The sequence below is a fragment of the Lipotes vexillifer genome, unplaced genomic scaffold (genome assembly GCF_000442215.2).
Source record: "Lipotes vexillifer unplaced genomic scaffold, Lipotes_vexillifer_v1.1 scaffold1587, whole genome shotgun sequence".
Taxonomy (NCBI): Eukaryota; Metazoa; Chordata; class Mammalia; order Artiodactyla; family Lipotidae; genus Lipotes; species Lipotes vexillifer.
This window is the reverse complement of record NW_006790570.1, coordinates 506,077-526,088: the sequence shown is the minus strand read 5'-3', so window position 1 is coordinate 526,088 and position 20,012 is coordinate 506,077. Positions and strand designations below refer to the sequence as shown.

Genomic DNA, 20,012 nt, shown 5'->3' with positions numbered 1-20,012 from the left:
AGCTAGGCTATTCCTTTTAAGAGAAAGTGGTTACAAATTTTGAGAAGGAGAAAACTAAAGCAAACACTGTGTACTGAAATTGGAGAAACTGGTACCAACTCATGGTTTTTTACATATAGATGGAGACATAAGTACAGTGCTCAAATCCTGGTTTCTAAATTCCTTTCTCCACTAAAAGAAACCACTCCTTGGAGAAATGGTTGATTCCAGGGCTGTGGCAAGGAAAGTTTAAGGTGAGCCTGGAACATTTTCTTGTGTCAAAAAGTAAGGAAGTGCTCAAAGCAAGTCAAAAGAACACAGAAACTAGCTTGAAGGGGCTTTTGGTCCCTGGCCAAAGCTGGGACAATTTGAGAATCAACAAATAGCAAGTTTGATAAGGAATGGGCTTAATATAGTCTCAAAATACTTCCCCACAAAGTACTTATTAATTACTAAGACAGGAAAAACACTCGCCAGTGAAGAAGCTTGGGAGACTTCACCTTAATTAAGTGACCAAAGTGCACATCATCAGTAAGGGGACAAACAGAAACTGTTATTATGCCAGCTGATAGGATGCCATGAGAAAACAGTATCATCACTGTGATACTCCTACCAAGAAATGCACAATCTGAATCCAATCATGAAGAAGTATCAGGCAAATCCAAATCGAGAGAAATTTTACAACAAAACTGACCTGTAATCTTTCCAAGTGTCAAGGTCATGAAAATCAATAAAAGGCTAAGGAATTGTTCTAGGTTGAAGGACATTACAATTAAATGAATGCAACACAAAATTCTGAACCAGATCATTTTGTTATAGAGGAAATTACTGTGAAAACTGGCAAAACTTGGACAAGGTTTGAGGGTTATATGGTAGTAATATAGCAAGGTTAATTTCCTAATTTTAATATTGTTTATGTAACAGAAAGGAAGTCCTTGTCCTTGTTTGGGGTGATGAGACTGCATCTGCAACTTACTCTCAAATAGCTTTGGGGGAAAAGTTCTCTGCATTGCACTTGGAACTTTTCTGAAAGTTTGAGATTGTTAAAAAAAAAAAAAAAAGGAAAAGAAGATTACTTACAAATATTCATTTACAGCATCTAAAACTAGAATATAAGCAAAACAGTACTCCTTTCAAATGAGGAATGTATGTTTCCATCTCTAATAAGAAAAGACTCTCCTTTATTATTCATGGGATTCTTTTGATCTATATCTGCACTGTCCAACACAGTACCACTATTCTGTTCCCCGACTGCACTGGCTACATTTCAAGTGTTCAACAGCCACTATCTACTACAGTTACTATCAGCTACTATATTGGGCAGCAGAGATACAGAACACTTCCATCATCACAGCAAGTTCTACTACTAGACAACACTGATGCAGAGTTTGGGAGGTCAACTGACCTAACGACTAACTAAAGGCCAAAGAGTCAGATGGACTTGGGTATAGATTCTTAGCAAGTGCTCTGACACTCAGCAAGTCATCTGACTTTTTAACTTCTCCAGAGCCTCAGACTCCTTTCTGTAAAATGGATTAAATACAACCAATACTGCAAGGCTGCTGAAAAGATCAAATGAAAATTCATGCAAAATGTCTAGAACAGAGTGTTTGGCACACAGTAAATATCTGATAAACATTAGGTCTCTTCTGTAATGTGAGTAGAAAATTTCTTAATCTTTGATCCCAGTACTTTTAGATCTAGTTACGCAATTACTAGAGCATCGGTTTAAAAATAAGCTTACTATCCTGCTTGTTCAAAAACCCAATGAGCTCCATGTTGTTAAACGTAAACAAAAATCTTTTTTTTTTTTGCCACGCCAGGCAGCTTGTGGGACTTTAGTTCCCGGACCAGGGATCGAACCCGGGCCCTCAGCAGTGAGAGCGTGGAGGGCTAACCACTGGACTGCTAGGGGATTCCCCAAAGAAAAATCTTTCAGCTCTGGCCTTATTCAACTCTCATCATCACTTGACTACTGACTACTCTCTCCTTGAAATACTCTCTTCCTTTGGTTTCTGTAATACCACACTCACCTCCTCTCTGACCTTCACAGTATTCTTTGGGAGCTCACATTCCTCCGACAAACTTTTTTTTTTTCTTTAATGTTAGAGGCCACTGTGATTCCATTTTAGCATCTCTTTTTTCCAAGTTATATTAGCAGTTTATGCAAAAGAATGAGACTTGCATAGTCTCAAGTTTCAAACCACAATTACTATTTTTAATGTTTTCTAGCTGAAAGCATGTTAATTCATTACGTATTTGTTAAGTATCTACTGTGCGTCAGACATTGTTCAGTGTTTGGGGACAAAACAGTGACCCAAACTGACAAACCCCATTCTCATAGAACTTGCATTTGAGTAAAGAAAAAAATATAATAAACTTGAGTTAGTAAATTCTACAGTATCTTGGAAAGTGTTAAGTGCTATGGAGAAAAATCTGGCTTAAAAAGGGCTAAGAAATGTGGGAGGAGGGCCTGTGTTTTACATAGTAGTCAAAGAACACCTCAGTAGTAGAGTAGAAGTGTGGCTACAGAAAGAGTCAAGTAATGAAGTCAGAGAGGATGAAGAGACTCAAAAGGCTCAGGGCCTGGGAGACCATAATAAGGATTATGGATTTTACTACTACTGAGAAGGGAAGCCATTTGAGAAGAGAAGTGACATGATCTGATATATTTTATCAGGATCACTCTGGCTGTTGAGCGTTAAAGATTCTAGGTGAAGAAAGGTCATGGTGAAAACTTTTAGGACATTATTTTGTGAGAAATGACAATGCTGTTTTTACATTTTATATTGAATTTTTATGTGCTTAAGTACTAGGAATTACAAAGCCACGGCTTTAAATAAGAAAAGCAAGGACCACAACAATGCAAAGATGAGTCTTGGGAACAGCAATAAAATGATAAAGGGTATTTTAACTCTAGGCTCTAGTCAGTGCTACTAAAAGTTAGCCCTCGGATGCAAGATAAGATACAAAGCTATTAACTTACTCTTCAGGACAGAGGATACAATTAAGATTATTTCACTGGGGCTTCCCTGGTGGCACAGTGGTTAAGAATCTGCCTGCCAATGCAGGGGATGTGGGTTTGAGCCCTGGTCTGGGAAGATCCCACATGCCGCGGAGCAACTAAGCCCGTGCGCCACAACTACTGAGCCTGCGCTCTAGAGCCCGCAAGCCGCAACTACTGAGCCCGCGCACCGCAATTAAGAGTAGCCCCTACTTGCCACAACTAGAGGAAGCCTGTGAGCAGCAATGAAAACCCAACGCAGCCAAAAATAAAATAAATTAATTAAAAAGAGAAAAGATTATTTCACTGGGCAAGGTAAGTCAAGATCCAATTTACATCACTAAAAGACAAGGGTAAATGATGGCAGAGCTTACTAAAAGGAAGTTACAATGAAAATTATTCTAGGGCTGATTCTTTATTACTTTTATGCCTGCCACTCTCCTTAGTAAGGTTTTACAACTATTTCTCACTGATGAAACTAAAAAAAAAAAAAAAAAGTTCTGTATTAGGTAGATGAGTAGGATAATTCTGCACTCTTATTACTAAAAGATGCTACTGATCAATCAACATCATGTAATAGCATTGATTCATCCTATCTCTGATTAACAGCACAGCTTTTAAAGAAAATTGCTTACTTTTAAAGAAAATTGCTTAAAGTATTGGTTAGTCCCCAAAGAATTATGGGGAAGCTGAATGATCTCTGAAAAGTTTCAATCTTAACCCAAGAACCCCGTTACCACTGCCTAAAGGCATACAAAAAAATTTCCCTTAAAAATTTCTCCATGGACTTCCCTGGTGGCGCAGTGGTTAAGAATCCGTCTGCCAATGCAGGGGACACGGGTTCGAGCCCTGGTCCGGGAAGATTCCACATGCCGTGGAGCAACTAACCCCGTGCGCCACAACTACTGAGCCTGCGCTCTAGAGCCCACGAGCCACAGCTACTGAAGCCGGCGCACCTAGAGCCCGTGCTCCGCAACAAGAGAAGCCACCGCAATAAGAAGCCCGCGCACCGCAACGAAGAGTAGCCCCCGCTCACCGCAACTAGAGAAAGCCCGTGCACAGCAACAAAGACCCAACGCAGCCAAAAATAAATAAATAAAATAAATAAATTTAAAAAAAAAATTTCTCCATGATATATGTTTCAGGCAGCATATTTAGGAACAATTTTCCATTTTCTTCCACAGTTCTTTTCCCCCTTAACATAGTGAAGAGTGTCTTTACAGCATGAATACACTTAGAGTAAGCAGACATCCAAATCTTACCCAGCCAAAAACCTGATGTACTCAAATTATCAGGCAAAAAGGTCACTATGTGAATGTAAAATGGAATGATTATTACTATACTTGTAAGTACCAAAAAACAATACAGCGAAAAAATGCAGTTACAATAAGAATTGCAAATTTTTTTAAAAAAACCTTCATAATGCATGAACAAAATACAAAGTAAATTCAGATTATCTTTGATAGGATAGTATAAGACAAAAGAAACCCAAAGACAGTTTCATTTCTTCTGCCCAGTAAGTTAAACAACAAAAACAAAAGTCCCACAAACTTTTTACTGAAGCTCTTAGCCAAGAGCAAAAAAAGTTAAATGATTAAGCCAACTGCCAAAGAAACAGGAAAGAGAAAGCAACAGTCTGGAAAAAGACTTGATTACATATCAAAATTTTAATACCAATAAAACACAAAAACGGCCAGTTATTTAAGAATGTACTTCAATACCTTGCTACTGAAGTAAGTGGTCATATGTATGAATTAGCTTCTCTTTTAAAATGAAAGAAATGCATCTATTAAACATGCTCTTTCCAATATTCAGTGAATTTCCCAAATTGGGAAAATTTTAGAACAGCATCTACTAGCCAAAGCATTAAATTAAAAACGTTTTGGTCAGTTTTGCCTAAAAATCTTAGTTCACTAGTAGTATGACAAAGATGTTAAAATGCAATCCAAAATGAATGAAAAACGCTCACCTCGTAGACACTTTATGTAATGCGGTACAGGAATACTTTGAGGATATTTTAAAATTCCGCGTTCGAGTCTGAATGTTTTAATCAACTACTCTAAATCAGGCGCTTACTTTTAGAACAATTTTTCAAACTGGGGAGCAAGACGGCCAGCCATCTCTAAGATTTGACTTCAACGGTTCAAAATTCCTAGCATCTGAAGAGGGGCGACTGGTGCAGCTAAGTTTAGATCTCCCGGCCCTTTTGTTGTCAGTCCAGGAAATTGGTTTAAAAATCGGCGGTGGGAGAAGAGTTTGAAATTCAGGGCATGGGGTAAACGCGGATGCTCAGAAGCGCCGGCACTTCCCTAGTCGCGCACTCCGAGAGGTCACGGCGCAGTAAAGTTTGGTTTCACAAGCTGGCTTGGACGCTACTGACAAAAGCAAAGTCTCCCAAGTCAAGCGGGCGCGGGGGTCAGGGAGCGCCCGGAAGCCCAGAAGGACACGTTTCCCCGGAGGGAGGGGGTGGACGTGTGGCGACCCTGTAGCTGAGCCTCTAGCCTCAACCCACTCTCCCAGGACCCCCGGGCGGGTACGGGCTGCGCCGGCGGAGGCGGCGGGAGGCGGGTAGGCCACAAGGAGGAAATGGGACGGGGTACTGACAGCTAGGCGGCGGCGGCCGAAACGGGGCCGCCCTCGTGGGGTGGCGAGAGGGAAGGGGAGGCCCTCCCCTCCGCAGCTTTCCCCGCTTCGAGAAGCGGCTTCAACTTTCCTCCGTGCGCAGAACGCCGCCTGGGCCGCGCGGATTCCGAAACTTTGTCCGCCCTCCCGTCGCCCCGGGCCCGCTCACAGGTTCTGCGCCGGCCCGTAACCCCCACCCTGCCCCGACAGCTGCCCGCGCCCGTCCACCCCCAGGGTCGGCCCGTGTTTACCTCCGACTGAGGTCGAGGCGCTGGCTCCGGCGGCGGCGGCCCCAAAGCAAGTCCCTAGGTCCCCCGTCACGCCGCCGCCAAGTTCCCCAACATGGACTCCTTCGTCCGCTTTGAGGTGTTCCGGGGGCCGCTGGGGCGCCGGCTCTGCTGCCTGGGGCGGGTGGCGGCGGCGGAGCAGGGAGCGGACCCGGGCTGCGCGGCTCCGCGCGGCTTGCGCCACCGCTGCTCCCCCTCCCCCCGCCTCGTCTGGCCTCCTCCCTCCCCGCTCCGCTCGTCCTCCTCCCCCTCACCCCCCGCTCCGCTCCTATCCACTCAGCCGCGCCACCACAGGTCGGCGCGCTACGGTGACGGCGGCGGCGGCGGCGGCGGCGGCGGCGGCGGCGGCGGCGGCGGCGGCGGCGGCGGCGGCGGGACCCTCCGCGCTTGCCCTACTCGCTCGCTCTGGCCCTGCGTGCACGGCCGCACCGCTCAACCGGACCGCAAGGGGGCGCTGGCAAACCACCGTTTGCGACAGAGGAACGTGACGGGCGGAGTCACGTCACGCGGCCTGCGAGCGAGAGGGAGGACGGTAGCGAGTGGCCCGGGCTTCTGGGAAACATCCTCAGAGCCTCAGCTCTCCTCCCAAGTCTGGGGTCCTGCGCATGCGCCATGCGTGGCTTGCTGGAGTCCGCCCTGCTTTGGCGGCTGTACGGGCTGAACTGCTGAAGACAATGAAGAAGGGTCTTGGGGACCGGGACGTGAGGGGGTTTGCGCGGCATTTGCTATCCTATCTTTATGGTAATCTGATATTGAAAAGTGTTGATACGTTGTTTGGCTGTGTATTGAATTTTCACCCAGCAGCGTTGCCCGCCTGAATTACATCTTGCGAGGAGGCTGAAGTGGCCATAACTTGTAAGCCTACCTCTTTCTTCCCTCCGGGTGGGCATTTGTAAAAGGCCTTGGAGAGGTTTCTCACGTGACTCATCAAGCCTAGGCATATCCCCGTGTCTTAATTACCACAACAAAACAATTAAACTTGATCCGGATCCACTTGATGGTTAGATAGTGACTTGATTCATTCAAGAATATGTCGGAGCGTGCGATAGTGAACGTGCGTGCCATTGTCAGTTCCTTCTCCGTCGGGTCGTCAAATCTTGTATTTTACCTCAAAAATACCTTTCACGCTGTTTTTTAAAGTCACTGACTCTTTAACCTTATAGTTTCTCTTCCGGTCAATTTCTTCACGCTCCTGACTACTCTTCCTGCCGTCGGTGTCTACTCTTCTACCAACGGGTCCTTGCAGCCCCTACCCCCCACCCTGCCCACGCCGTTGTCCAGCCAACAGCCCCGAGTGATGAAGCTCTGCCTCCGGGCCACCCCGCAGACTTGGTTCACCCAAGTCTCAGTCACATCCAACCTTGCTGCTCGCACCTTTTCGGGTCGTCTGCCCCTTCCTCCCTTTCCGTGCGCGTTGCGCTCTACTAGCCACCCTGAACCCTGCCTGGGATGACTTTCCTCCCCACTTTCTCGGGACCCCGCCGACTGGGTACCCCCGTGCGGCACTCGCCCAGACTAGGCTGGCTGCCGTGCCCCCTCCTCCTTTCTCTTGACAACCCCATCCTGCTCAGCGTGTTTGGTCTGCTCAGTGCCTGTCTCACACAGTGAGCCCTGGGAACAATGCCGTAACACTTTGCGAGCAACAGCTCCTGGCACAGTGCCTGTCCCTCAGTAAGGACTTGGTAAATAATTGCGAAAGGATCATATAGGAATATATGAATGGCAGCCTTGTCTGTTTTCAAAGTCTTGGGAGTTTTACGATGTATAGTTTTGGATATGAGCTTTGGGAATTTAGATGGGCTCTACTGTGTTTGGGATATTTGAAGAAATAATGATATAGAGGAGTTTATAACAGTACATTATAAAGAATGTGATAAAGGATGACTAAGACAATCAGTGAAAACTTTGTTTAAAGAATTATGTGCTGTAACCAGATCAACAAGCACTGTTATGAGCCATCTGACTGAATGAGAGTGTAGCTTTGTTACATATATATGCATGTCCTCACCCAGGAGAATCCAACCTCTAGGAGTAAAACTCCAGATAGTGACTTCTGGTACAACATTCTTCTTTTATGTAAATACTTATGTAAAAATCTCTTTACATATTTGTTTTGGGGGAAATGTTCTCTCATAAAAATTAATCAAAGGTCAAATGATAGCATTTGCCAAAGAGAAAACTATAATTTTTATTTTTTTATTAAAAAAAACTTTTCCACATCTTTATTGGAGTGTAAATGCTTTACAAAGTTGTGTTAGTTTCTGCTGTATAACAAAGTGAATCAGCTATATGTATACATATATCCCCATATCCAGTCCCTCTCCCTCCCACCCTCCCTATCCTGTCCCTCTAGGTTGTCACAAAATATGGAGTTCATCTCCTTGTGCTATGCAGCAGCTTCCCACTAGCTATCTATTTTACATTGGGTAGTTGATATGTGTCAATCTTACTCTCTCACTTCATCCCAGCTTCCCCTTCCCTCTCCCCCCCCCCACCGCCCTCGTGCCCTCAAGTCTGTTCTCTGTGTCTGCGTCTTTATTCCTGCCCTGCCACTAGGTTCATCAGAACTGCTTTTCTAAATTCCTTATATATGTGTTAGCATATGGTATTTGTTTTTCTCTTTCTGACTTACTTCACTCCGCATGACAGATTCTAGGTCCATCCACCTCACTACAAATAACTCAATTTCATTCCTTTTTATGGCTGAGTAATATTCCACTTTATATATGTGCCACATCTTCTTTATCCATTCATCTGTTGATGGACACTTAGGTTGTTTCCATTTCCTGGCTACTGTAAATAGAGCTGCAATGAACATTTTGGTACATGTCTCTTTTTGAATTATGGTTTTATCAGGGTATATGCCCAGTAGTGGGATTGCTGGGTCATATGGTAGTTCTGTTTTTAGTTTTATAAGGAACCTCCATACTTTTCTCCATAGTGGCTGTATCACTTAATGTTCCCACCAACAGTGCAAGTCCCTTTTCTCCACACCCTCTCCAGCATTTACTGTTTCTAGACTTTTTCATGATTGCCAGTCTGACCGGTGTGAGGTGATACCTCATTGTGGTTTTGATTTGCCATCTAATGATTAGTGATGTTGAACATCCTTTCATGTGTTTGTTGGCAATCTGTATACCTTCTTTGGAGAAATGTCTGTTTAGGTCTTCTGTCCATTTTTGGATTGGGTTGTTGGTTTTTATTGTGTGTGTGTGTGGTACGCGGGCCTCTCACTGTTGTGGCCTCTCCCGTTGCGGAGCACAGGCTCTGGACGCGCAGGCTCAGCAGCCATGGCTCACGGGCCTAGCGGCTCCGCGGCATGTGGGATCTTCCCGTACTGGGGCACGAACCCGTGTCCCCTGCATCGGCAGGCGGACTCTCAACCACTGCGCCACCAGGGAAGCCCTGGGACTGATAACTTTTTAATCCTGACAAATAACAGTCCACCCATCTCTTTAACATCATGATTTTCTAAAAGAAATGTATTTGCAACACAAAAAAACTAAATTTTTATGAACTACACTTTTTTTGCATTTCCTTGTGGAACAACAGTGAAGTCATCAGCCTTGGTACACTTGGCACTCTGCTCTGAAACAGATCCCCTGAGGGCCTACTCCATGGGTTACTCTGTCTTCACATTTTCAGTCTCTTCTCTTCTGTAGATTAATTTATCTCTTCTCTCTAAATCTAAAAATAGTGTACTTTTTTAAAATTTAATTTTTATTTATTTATTTACTTGTTTGCATTGGGTCTTCGTTGCTGCACGCAGGCTTTCTCTAGTTGCATCGAACAGGGGCTACTCTTCGTTGTGGTGCGTGGTCTTCTCTTTGCAGTGGTTTCTCTTGTTGCGGAGCTTGGGCTTTAGGCGCACGGACTTTAGTAGTTGTGGCACGTGGGCTCAGTAGTTGTGGCTCGTGGGCTCTAGAGCACAAGCTTAGTACTTGTGGCGCATGGGCTTAGTTGCTCCATGGCATGTGGGATCTTCCCGGGCCAGGGATTGAACCCGTGTCCCCTGCATTGGCAGGCAGATTCTTAACCACTGCACCACCAGGGAAGTCCCTTGTGTACATTTTAAGACACTTCTTCATTTTACTTTCCATTCACTTTTTTAAAGGTAATATTCATTTCAATAATTCAAACAACACAGAAGTATATAAAGAAAAAGATGGTATAAAAAGAAAAAGATAGTCCTAGATAAAACCAATGTTAAAAGATTGATGTTTCACTCCATACTTTTTCCAAGAAACACATACATATAAATAGAGGTTTTGATTTTTATTTTTACAAATAACACATCACATCATATATATTTTTCTGCAACTTCCTTTTTTTACTCAACAGTTTACAATAGGTACTCTTATCTAGGTCATTTTTTAAACTAGCTGCACAATATTATGTAGTATTCATGTACTGTTTTTGAAGCCATTCCTTTATTGATAGATAATGCAGATTTGTCCCGATTTTGTGCCATTATAAACAATGCTGGAGTAAGTATCCTTTGTATGTATCTTTTTTTTAAGGTTTATTATTTATTTATTTTATTTATTTTTGGTTGTGTCGGGGCTTAGTTGCAGCACACAGGATCTTCGTTGCAGTGTGCGGGCTTCTCTCTAGTTGTGGCATAAGGGTTTTCTCTTCTCTAGTTATGGCGTGCGGGTTCCAGAGCACATGGGCTCTGTAGTTTGCGGCACGCGGGCTCTAGTGAGGTGCCCAAGCTCAGTAGTTGTGGCGTGCAGGCTTAGTTGCCCCATGGCATATGGGATCTTAGTTCCCTGACCAGGGATTGAACCCACGTCCCCTGCATTGGAAGGCAGATTCTTAACCACTGGACCACCAGTGAAGTCCCAGAAGGATCCACTTCTAGGTTCACTCAGGTTGTTGGCAGAATTCAGCTCCTTGAAGCTGCAGGACTGAGGGCTCTCGTTTCTTCCTGGCTATTGAAGGGCCACTGTTTTCAGCTCCTAGAGCTGCCCGGTTCCTGGCCCTGTGGGACTCACCAACATGGCTGTTTTCAAGACTCACCTGTGGAAAGAGTAAAGGAAGCAGGATTGGGCAGAGGAAGAAGTTGAATTGTGATGCAGTCTAACAAAGGCCTCAGCCATTCCTACATGGAGCTCTGAAGACTATATTCTGCCTCAATGACCAATCACTTTGACTATTACCTGAAAGGCAAGGTGGCTCTCTTGAGCCAGGGGTAAGTTCTGGAGAAGGATTCAGTTGAAAGCTATCAGTCTCCAACAATTCCAAGAGCTGGTAGAATGACTTCTTCAGTCCTGGATTGGGAGATCTCTGCACCAGGATATTCATGACTGTCCACCCATTTACATATAATAAGATCTAGGAACAACTCTTCAAAAATTCTGTTGGGTCTTTACTCCTGGAGAAACTTACTAGAAGAAAGTTGGTGGGATTAACAACAGCCCTTGAAGCTGCTCTTGGGGCCATAATTGAAGCTGATCATCTTCCGCTCCCACTCTTTGTAGATTCCTTTCACTCTCTGCTGGTCTAGGTAGCTTACTTAGTGCAGTGGCCCAGACCCTCTTCACTAAGGGGCCTGACACCTTCATCACCAGGTCCTTTTCTAGTTGTGGCTGCTGTACCTGTCCATGTACCATGTAAATTAGGCAAGTGAAAACCAAGACACAGATGGGTAACCTAAGTATCAAACATATTCTTTCTTATCCCTATTGCCTAACAGCTGCCTAATGAAGATCGAGGTCAATTATCCTTGCCTGCTGGTTTCTTGGAATGATGAGCCAGAAGTGACCAGGCAACAGCTGGGGTTTGGTAGGACTCTTCCTGTGTCCCCTAGTGGAAGCATTTCCCCTCTGGAGGCCAAAACCTCTCGCCTCTGGGGAAAGAAGGTTAAAAATTCCCCAGATGGATCACTGGGAACCAGTATACAGAGGTACTCCCATTTCCACGCTTTAGCCAATGGATTCACATACTCTCTCTACTGGGGACCCTGTACCATATGATGAATATCAATTTAGAGTGTACCTTGAGTCCTGGAAGGTGGTGCCTCTCCTCACAAGGTATTCTTTGCAAGCTAACACCTCATCTGAATCTTCGACAGGTCATTCCAGTGCTCTATCAGTCAGCAGTTTGTCTAGGTGGTGGTGTATGTGAAAGGATCAGTGGAGCCCATGGTCATGTACCCACTGCTGCACCAACACCTAGGTCAGTAGATAAGACACTTTAAACCCTCAGTGGTACTTGCTAAGACCCTTCAGGCAGGAGGTCTAAGTCGGAATATGTTTAAATTCCAGTCAAAATAGATTGATACTACTTGTAGGAATGAATAGGTCCAGTGTAGGGAATGGGTCCAACTTGCCACCAAGTAGCTGGTAGATTTTCTAAAGGGACGGTACCATATTGGGAGCCAAGCATTGGTCTCTGTTGCTGACGGGTTGGATATTTGACAATGACAGTAGGTAGATAAGCCTCGGTAAATGGGAGCCCATGCCATTGGGCCCATGTATAACCTCCATTCCTGCCCCCACTCTTATCACATGCCTGTTGGACCAACACTAGTGTAGCTAACAGCAGAGCCTGACTGATGTCATCTGGACAAGTCATTGTTTCCAGTGGTTGTTTAGTGCCTCTTCTGTGATGGATGCTCTCTGTTGGGCATTAAGAAGTGAAACAAAGATCTTCACATTTTATACCCACTTTTGTAGCCTCATCCACCTGCCTCTTTTCCCAGACCTCTTTATCCCCCTTCCCTATCCTTCTTCCTTATCTGTTTTTTTTTCTCATGAGTTAGGGGGGCAAGGGCTGGATCCCATCAGATACCTTTAGGTAGTCCAGGGCTGGGCCTCACACTTGGTCTTGAGTTGGCAGAGCGCGTCACACAGTTCTTCCAACAGAAGCAGGGAGGGGCCTGGAAGTGTTAAGGGCCCATATGTTGTAGGAACCTCAGGACAAGTTGGTGTTTATACATTTGTGGAAGAAGACCAGGTATACTGCAACTTGCTTCTGCAGAAATTACCAGAAGTGTGGATGCCCTCACAGCATATGACCACCACTTTCCTGTCTGGGAGTAACTACTTAGCTATGATGATTGCCTGGAGACCAGGAGATGGCCTCAGCTATTCAAGTACCAGGACCTGCTCCTCCACTTCCTTTGGCAGCTGTCTGGGGAAAGCCAGAAACTATTCTACAAAAGGTGTATAAATCTCTACTGCAGGGCTTCCCTGGTGGCACAGTGGTTGAGAGTCCACCTGCCGATGCAGGGGACATGGGTTTGTGCCCTGGTCCAGGGAGATCCCACATGCCACGGAGCCGCTGGGCTCGTGAGCCATGGCCGCTGAGCCTGCGCATCCGGAGCCTGTGCTCCGCAACAGGAAAGGCCACAACAATGAGAGGCCCGCGTACCACAAAAAAAAAAAAAAAAAAATCTCCACTGCAAATGACATGCTGTCACTTGAGAACCCTAGGGATCTGTGTTCTTTTTCTCCCATGAGGGCTTACCATAAACTTAAATGCTTACACAGACAGGAAACTTCAAATATACAAATTTATAAGAAAAAAAGTTCTTACAAATCTCATTATTAGGGACAATTCCTGTCAAATCATCAACATCCTGATGAGCCTCTTTTTAGACCTTTCTATACGTATTCACATAAATAAAACATCCTATGTAATTGCTGTTTTACAACCTGCTTTTTGATTCAACAATTTGTCAGTGAATCTAGATCTACATCACTCCTGTGTTTGGCTACATCATAAATTATTTAACCAGTTAAATAACACAGTTAACTAGGTGGTACTGCCCTCTAGAGTATGTTTTGTGTCTAGGGTGTTTACATATTGAAATACATATTATTTTGTTACAAATTACTTTCCTTTTATTGTTTTTAATATAATAATTAGGTATATTTTGTTGTAGGTATCTATGACTTTCATTTTAGGACTGTAAAGGGAGTATTATAAAATATCCTAAGAAGGGGACTGAGTTGGCTGGGGTTGAGAAGCTTTGCTTGTAGATGGACATCAAGCATTTCCAATTTTCAGTATTGCGAAAGCTCTGATGAACATCTTTATGCATTCATCCTTTGGAGTGGGTTTGCTGTATTAAAGGGTATGCATGTTTAAAGTTTTGACACACTGCACCAATTTACCCACATACCAACAGGGCATGAGAGTGCCAGTTTTCTTCATATACTCACCAACAGCAATGTAATCTTAATGTCTATGGAGGTAGCTCTTCCCATAAGAGGTAGATAAAATTTTCTTAAAACTTGTATTTTATGTCCTGGGTAAATCTAGAGTCCCCCAACTCCTTTTCTGAAAGTTCCAGGAATGTACTTTATTCCTAGTCACTTCTGAGTTTAATTTCTGACTTCAATTGATTTCTCTTTCTCTTCTTTTTTGTTTGTTTGTTTATTTGTTTGTTTTTTAATTAAATCTATAGGGCTTCCCTGGTGGCACAGTGGTTAAGAATCCGCCTGCCAATGCAGGGGACATGGGTTAGAGCCCTGGTCCGGGAAGATCCCACATGCCACGGAGCAACTAAGCCCGTTTGCCACAACTACTGAGCCTGTGCTCTAGAGCCCGCGAGCCACAGGTACTGAGCCTGCACGCTACAACTACTGAAGCCTGCGCGCCCAGAGCCCATGCCCCAAAACAAGAGAAGCCACCGCAGTGAGAAGCCCGCGCACAGCAACGAAGAGCAGCCCCCGCTCGCCACAACTAGAGAAAGCCTGCGTGCAGCAACGAAGATCAAACGCAGCCAAAAACAAATAAATAAATAAGTAACTTTATGAAAACACCGTAACATCTATATTGAGATATACTTCACATACCATACAATTCACCCATTTAAAGTATGCAATAAAAAAAAAAAAAAAAATCTCCACTGCAAATGACATGCTGTCACTTGAGAACCCTAGGGATCTGTGTTCTTTTTCTCCCATGAGGGCTTACCATAAACTTAAATGCTTACACAGACAGGAAACTTCAAATATACAAATTTATAAGAAAAAAAGTTCTTACAAATCTCATTATTAGGGACAATTCCTGTCAAATCATCAACATCCTGATGAGCCTCTTTTTAGACCTTTCTATACGTATTCACATAAATAAAACATCCTATGTAATTGCTGTTTTACAACCTGCTTTTTGATTCAACAATTTGTCAGTGAATCTAGATCTACATCACTCCTGTGTTTGGCTACATCATAAATTATTTAACCAGTTAAATAACACAGTTAACTAGGTGGTACTGCCCTCTAGAGTATGTTTTGTGTCTAGGGTGTTTACATATTGAAATACATATTATTTTGTTACAAATTACTTTCCTTTTATTGTTTTTAATATAATAATTAGGTATATTTTGTTGTAGGTATCTATGACTTTCATTTTAGGACTGTAAAGGGAGTATTATAAAATATCCTAAGAAGGGGACTGAGTTGGCTGGGGTTGAGAAGCTTTGCTTGTAGATGGACATCAAGCATTTCCAATTTTCAGTATTGCGAAAGCTCTGATGAACATCTTTATGCATTCATCCTTTGGAGTGGGTTTGCTGTATTAAAGGGTATGCATGTTTAAAGTTTTGACACACTGCACCAATTTACCCACATACCAACAGGGCATGAGAGTGCCAGTTTTCTTCATATACTCACCAACAGCAATGTAATCTTAATGTCTATGGAGGTAGCTCTTCCCATAAGAGGTAGATAAAATTTTCTTAAAACTTGTATTTTATGTCCTGGGTAAATCTAGAGTCCCCCAACTCCTTTTCTGAAAGTTCCAGGAATGTACTTTATTCCTAGTCACTTCTGAGTTTAATTTCTGACTTCAATTGATTTCTCTTTCTCTTCTTTTTTGTTTGTTTGTTTATTTGTTTGTTTTTTAATTAAATCTATAGGGCTTCCCTGGTGGCACAGTGGTTAAGAATCCGCCTGCCAATGCAGGGGACATGGGTTAGAGCCCTGGTCCGGGAAGATCCCACATGCCACGGAGCAACTAAGCCCGTTTGCCACAACTACTGAGCCTGTGCTCTAGAGCCCGCGAGCCACAGGTACTGAGCCTGCACGCTACAACTACTGAAGCCTGCGCGCCCAGAGCCCATGCCCCAAAACAAGAGAAGCCACCGCAGTGAGAAGCCCGCGCACAGCAACGAAGAGCAGCCCCCGCTCGCCACAACTAGAGAAAGCCTGCGTGCAGCAACGAAGATCAAACGCAGCCAAAAACAAATAAATAAATAAGTAACTTTATGAAAACACCGTAACATCTATATTGAGATATACTTCACATACCATACAATTCACCCATTTAAAGTATGCAATACAGTGGTTTGTGGGTATATTCACAGAGTTATGCAACCATCACCACCGTCAATTTTAGAACGTTGTTTTCAACACCCTCCTTCCCCAAATCCCATACCCGTTGGCAGTCATTCCCCATCTCCCACCCCAATCCTCCAGCCTTAGCAGCTACTAATCTACTTTCTGCATCTATGAATTTGACTATTCTGGACATTTCATATAAATGGAATCATAAAATATGTGGGTTTTCGTGATTGGCTTCTTTCACTTAGCGTAATGTTTTCAGAACTCATTCATGTTGTAACATGGAAGAGTACTTCATTTTTAAAAAAAAAGTATTATTTGTTTATGTATTTTTATTGTTGAATAATATTTTGTTGTATGGATATACCACGTTTTATATATCTGTTTATCAATTGATAGCCCTTTTGGTTGTATCCACTTTTTGGCTATTATGAATGATGTTGTTATGAATATTCATGTACAGGTTTTAGTGTGGCAAATGTTTTTATTTCCTTTGGATTTATACCTAGGAGTAAAATTGGTGGGTCATATGGTAAAGTATGTTTAACCTTTTGAGGAGCTGCCAAACTCTTTTCCAAAGTAGCTGCACCACTTTACATCCCCATCAGCAGTGTACAAGCGTTCCGACTTCTCCACACTCAACAACACTTGTAATTTTCTGTGTTTTTGATTATAGCCATTCTATTGAGTGTGAATTTATATCTCATTGTGATTTTAATTTGCCATTCCGTGAGAGCTAATGAATCTTTTCATGTGTTTGTTGGCCACTTTGGAGAAGTGTATATTCAGATCATTTGCCCATTTTTAGTTGGGCTATTTGTCTTTTAACTATTGAGTTCTAATAATTCTTTATATATTTTAGATGCAAGTCCTATGTCAGATATATGCTTTGCAAATATATTCTCCCATTCTGTGGATTATCTTCACTTTCTTGACGATGTTTTTGAAGCGCAAATGTTTTTAATTTTGATAGTGTCCAAATTTATTTCTTTTTTCTGTTTTCCTTTTTTTTTTTTTCTGGCCATGTCACACAGCTTGCAGGATCTTGGTTCCCTGACCAGGGATTGAACCCACACCCTGGCAGTGAAAGCACCAAGTCCTAACCACTGGACAGTCAGGGAATTCCCTCTATTTTTTTCTTTTGTTGTTTGTGCTTTGGTGTCTTATCTAAGAAACCATTGCCTAATTCAAGGTCACAAAGATTTTTGCATATGTTTTCCTCCAAGAGTTTAATAGTTTTAGCTCATACATTTAGGTCTTTGATCTGTTCATTTTTTTATGTATATATGTATAAATTTTGAGTTTATGCAGCTTCAGTCTTTTGCATGTGGATATCCATTTGTTCTAACATCACTTACTGAAAAGACTTCCTTTCCCCATTAGATTGTCAAGCATCTTTATTAAAAATCAATTGACTATAAATGTGAAGGTTTATTTTTAGACTCTCAATTCTATTCTATTGATTTATATGTCTCCTCTTGTGCCAGCTGATCTTATGTCTTGATTACTATACCTTTGTAGTAAGTTTTGAAATTGGGAAGTATGGGTTCTTCAACTTTTTTCTTCTTTTTCAAGATTGTTTCAGCTAATCTGGGTCCCTTGAATTTTCTTATGAATTTTAGGGTCAGCTTATCAATTTATGCAAAAAAAAGGCAGCTAGAATCTTGATAATGATCAGGTTGAATCTATAGATCAATTTGGGAAGTATTGCCATCTTAACAGCGTTAAGACTTAACATTAATTTTTCCAATCTAACACATGGGATGCCTTTCCATTTATTTAGGTCTCCTTTCATTTCTTTCAACAGTGTTATATAGTTTCCAGTGAATAGGTTTTGTGGGGTTTTGGTTAAGTTTATATATATATATGTTTTTGATGCTATTGCAAGTGGAATTGTTTTCTTACTTTCATTTCAGATTGTTCATTGCAGGTGTATATAAATACAGTTGACTTTTGTGTATTGATCTTACATCCTGCAACCTTGCTTAACACATTTATTAGTTCTCATAGTTTTTTAGCGGATTCCTTTGGATTTTCTATATGCAAGATTATGTCATCTGCAAATAGAAAGTTTTACTTCTCCCTTTACAATCTGGATGCCTTTTATTTCTTCTTCTTGCCTAGTTGCCCTTGTACAATATGAATATAAGCAGTGAGAACAGACATCCTTTCTTGTTCTTAATCTCAGGGGTAAAGCGTTCAGTCTTTCATCATTAAGTATGATGTTAACTGTGGGTTTTCACTGAAGTCTTTCATCAGGTTGATGAAGTTCCTTTATATTCTTAGTTTGTTTAATGTTTTTATCATGAAGGGTTGTTGGATTTTGTCAAATGCTCTTTCTGCATCTGTTGAAACAATCATGCCGTTTTTGTCCTTTGTTCTACTGATTCTGGTGCATTACATTAATTGATTTTTCTCATATTAACCACTTTGCATTTCTGGGATAAATTCCACTTGGTTATGGTGTACAACTCTTTTTATATGTAGCTGCATTCGATTTGTTAGTTCACCTCTGTCTTTTGCAATTGATTCTTCATCAATGTCCAGCTCTTAGCCCAAATATGGGGCATGGCTAATTCTCCTTGATCTTCCTCCAAATACCGCTGTAGTGATCATTTCTCATTTACCTGGTACCTGAAGTCTGAACTTCTTGTGAGTCTTGGTAAGGAGAAAATTCCATTTCTCACTGCAGGAATTAAAGCAGTTCACTTCTGCAACCTCCTTTGGTTCTAGGACAGGGGCATATGATCAATCAGACACATGTTAGTTTGTATATAATTTGAGATCTAATGCCACCAAAAGTAAGGTAAAACTCCCTCTCCCTCTCCCTCTCTCTCCACAGTGATAAGTGTTTCCCTACCAGAAGCAGGCTTCAGGCATGATTTGGGTGTTTTTTCCAGGCCTAGTTCTCTAGCCCTTCTAGTGCTTCAGTAAGCTGCCCAATATTTTTTTAAATAAATCCCTTTTTGCTTAACTCAGCCAGAGTCCACTTTTATTAATGGCAACTAGTAGCCTTGTCAGATAAAGGCAAGACATTAATGTTACTTAACTTATACTGCTAATTCAGGAGATGATGTCAGAGACTCATCAAAGAACCATAGAGCAAATAATTTAGAATTGAATATTTGGCTTCCCTTTTGAAAAAAAAGAACCTTGGCCATTTCTCCCAAAACAAGCTTCAGCCTTCTGTAAGGAGCTTTACCCCATTCTCTTTATTTTTTCTTCTCCCTGCCCCATCCCCAAATCCCTGTTTATTTCTTAAGTAGAATGACTTATCTAATTCTCTTTACTTTGCCAATCCCAAATAAGTTACCAAGATCTTTTCACAGTAAGTCCCCTACATACGAACTTTAAAGTTGCGAACTTTCAAAGACACGAACATGTGTTCGCATGTCCAATCACGTGTTCACGTGTCTGGCATACATTGTCACGTGCATGCATCCTCTACGAGTGGCTGTGCTTTGTGTACTTTACAGTATTGTATAGAGTACAGTAGTACAGTATCTTTATTTCAAGCCCAGGAGGTCCAGAAGCAAGTGTAAAAGCAGCAGTGATGTAGCTGGTACTGCTAAGAAGCACCAGCTATTGTACTGTACTACTGCACTTTTCAAGATACTGTACTGTAAGATTAAAAATGTTTTCTTTATTTTTTGTGTTTGTTTTTTAATGTATTATTTGTGTGAAAAATATTTTAAGCCTATTACAGTACAATACTATATAGTCTATTGTGTTAGGTGGGTACCTACGCTAACTTTGTTGGACTTGCAAATGCACTCTCAGAATGGAACTCGTTCGTATGTAGGGGACTTACTGCAAAGGCAGCTC

At 42.3% G+C, this 20,012-nt stretch overlaps 1 protein-coding gene across 1 annotated transcript in view; it reads right to left on the bottom strand.

The window, feature by feature from the left end:
* The window catches only part of SCAF11 (SR-related CTD associated factor 11), a 71,933-nt gene extending 65,858 nt beyond the window's left edge, over positions 1-6,075 (bottom strand). The window contains exon 1 of the mRNA XM_007463830.1: positions 5,857-6,075. The gene's annotated coding sequence lies outside the window, so the exon portion shown is untranslated. The remainder of the gene's footprint in view (positions 1-5,856) is intronic.
* Positions 6,076-20,012: the final 13,937 nt, after the last annotated feature.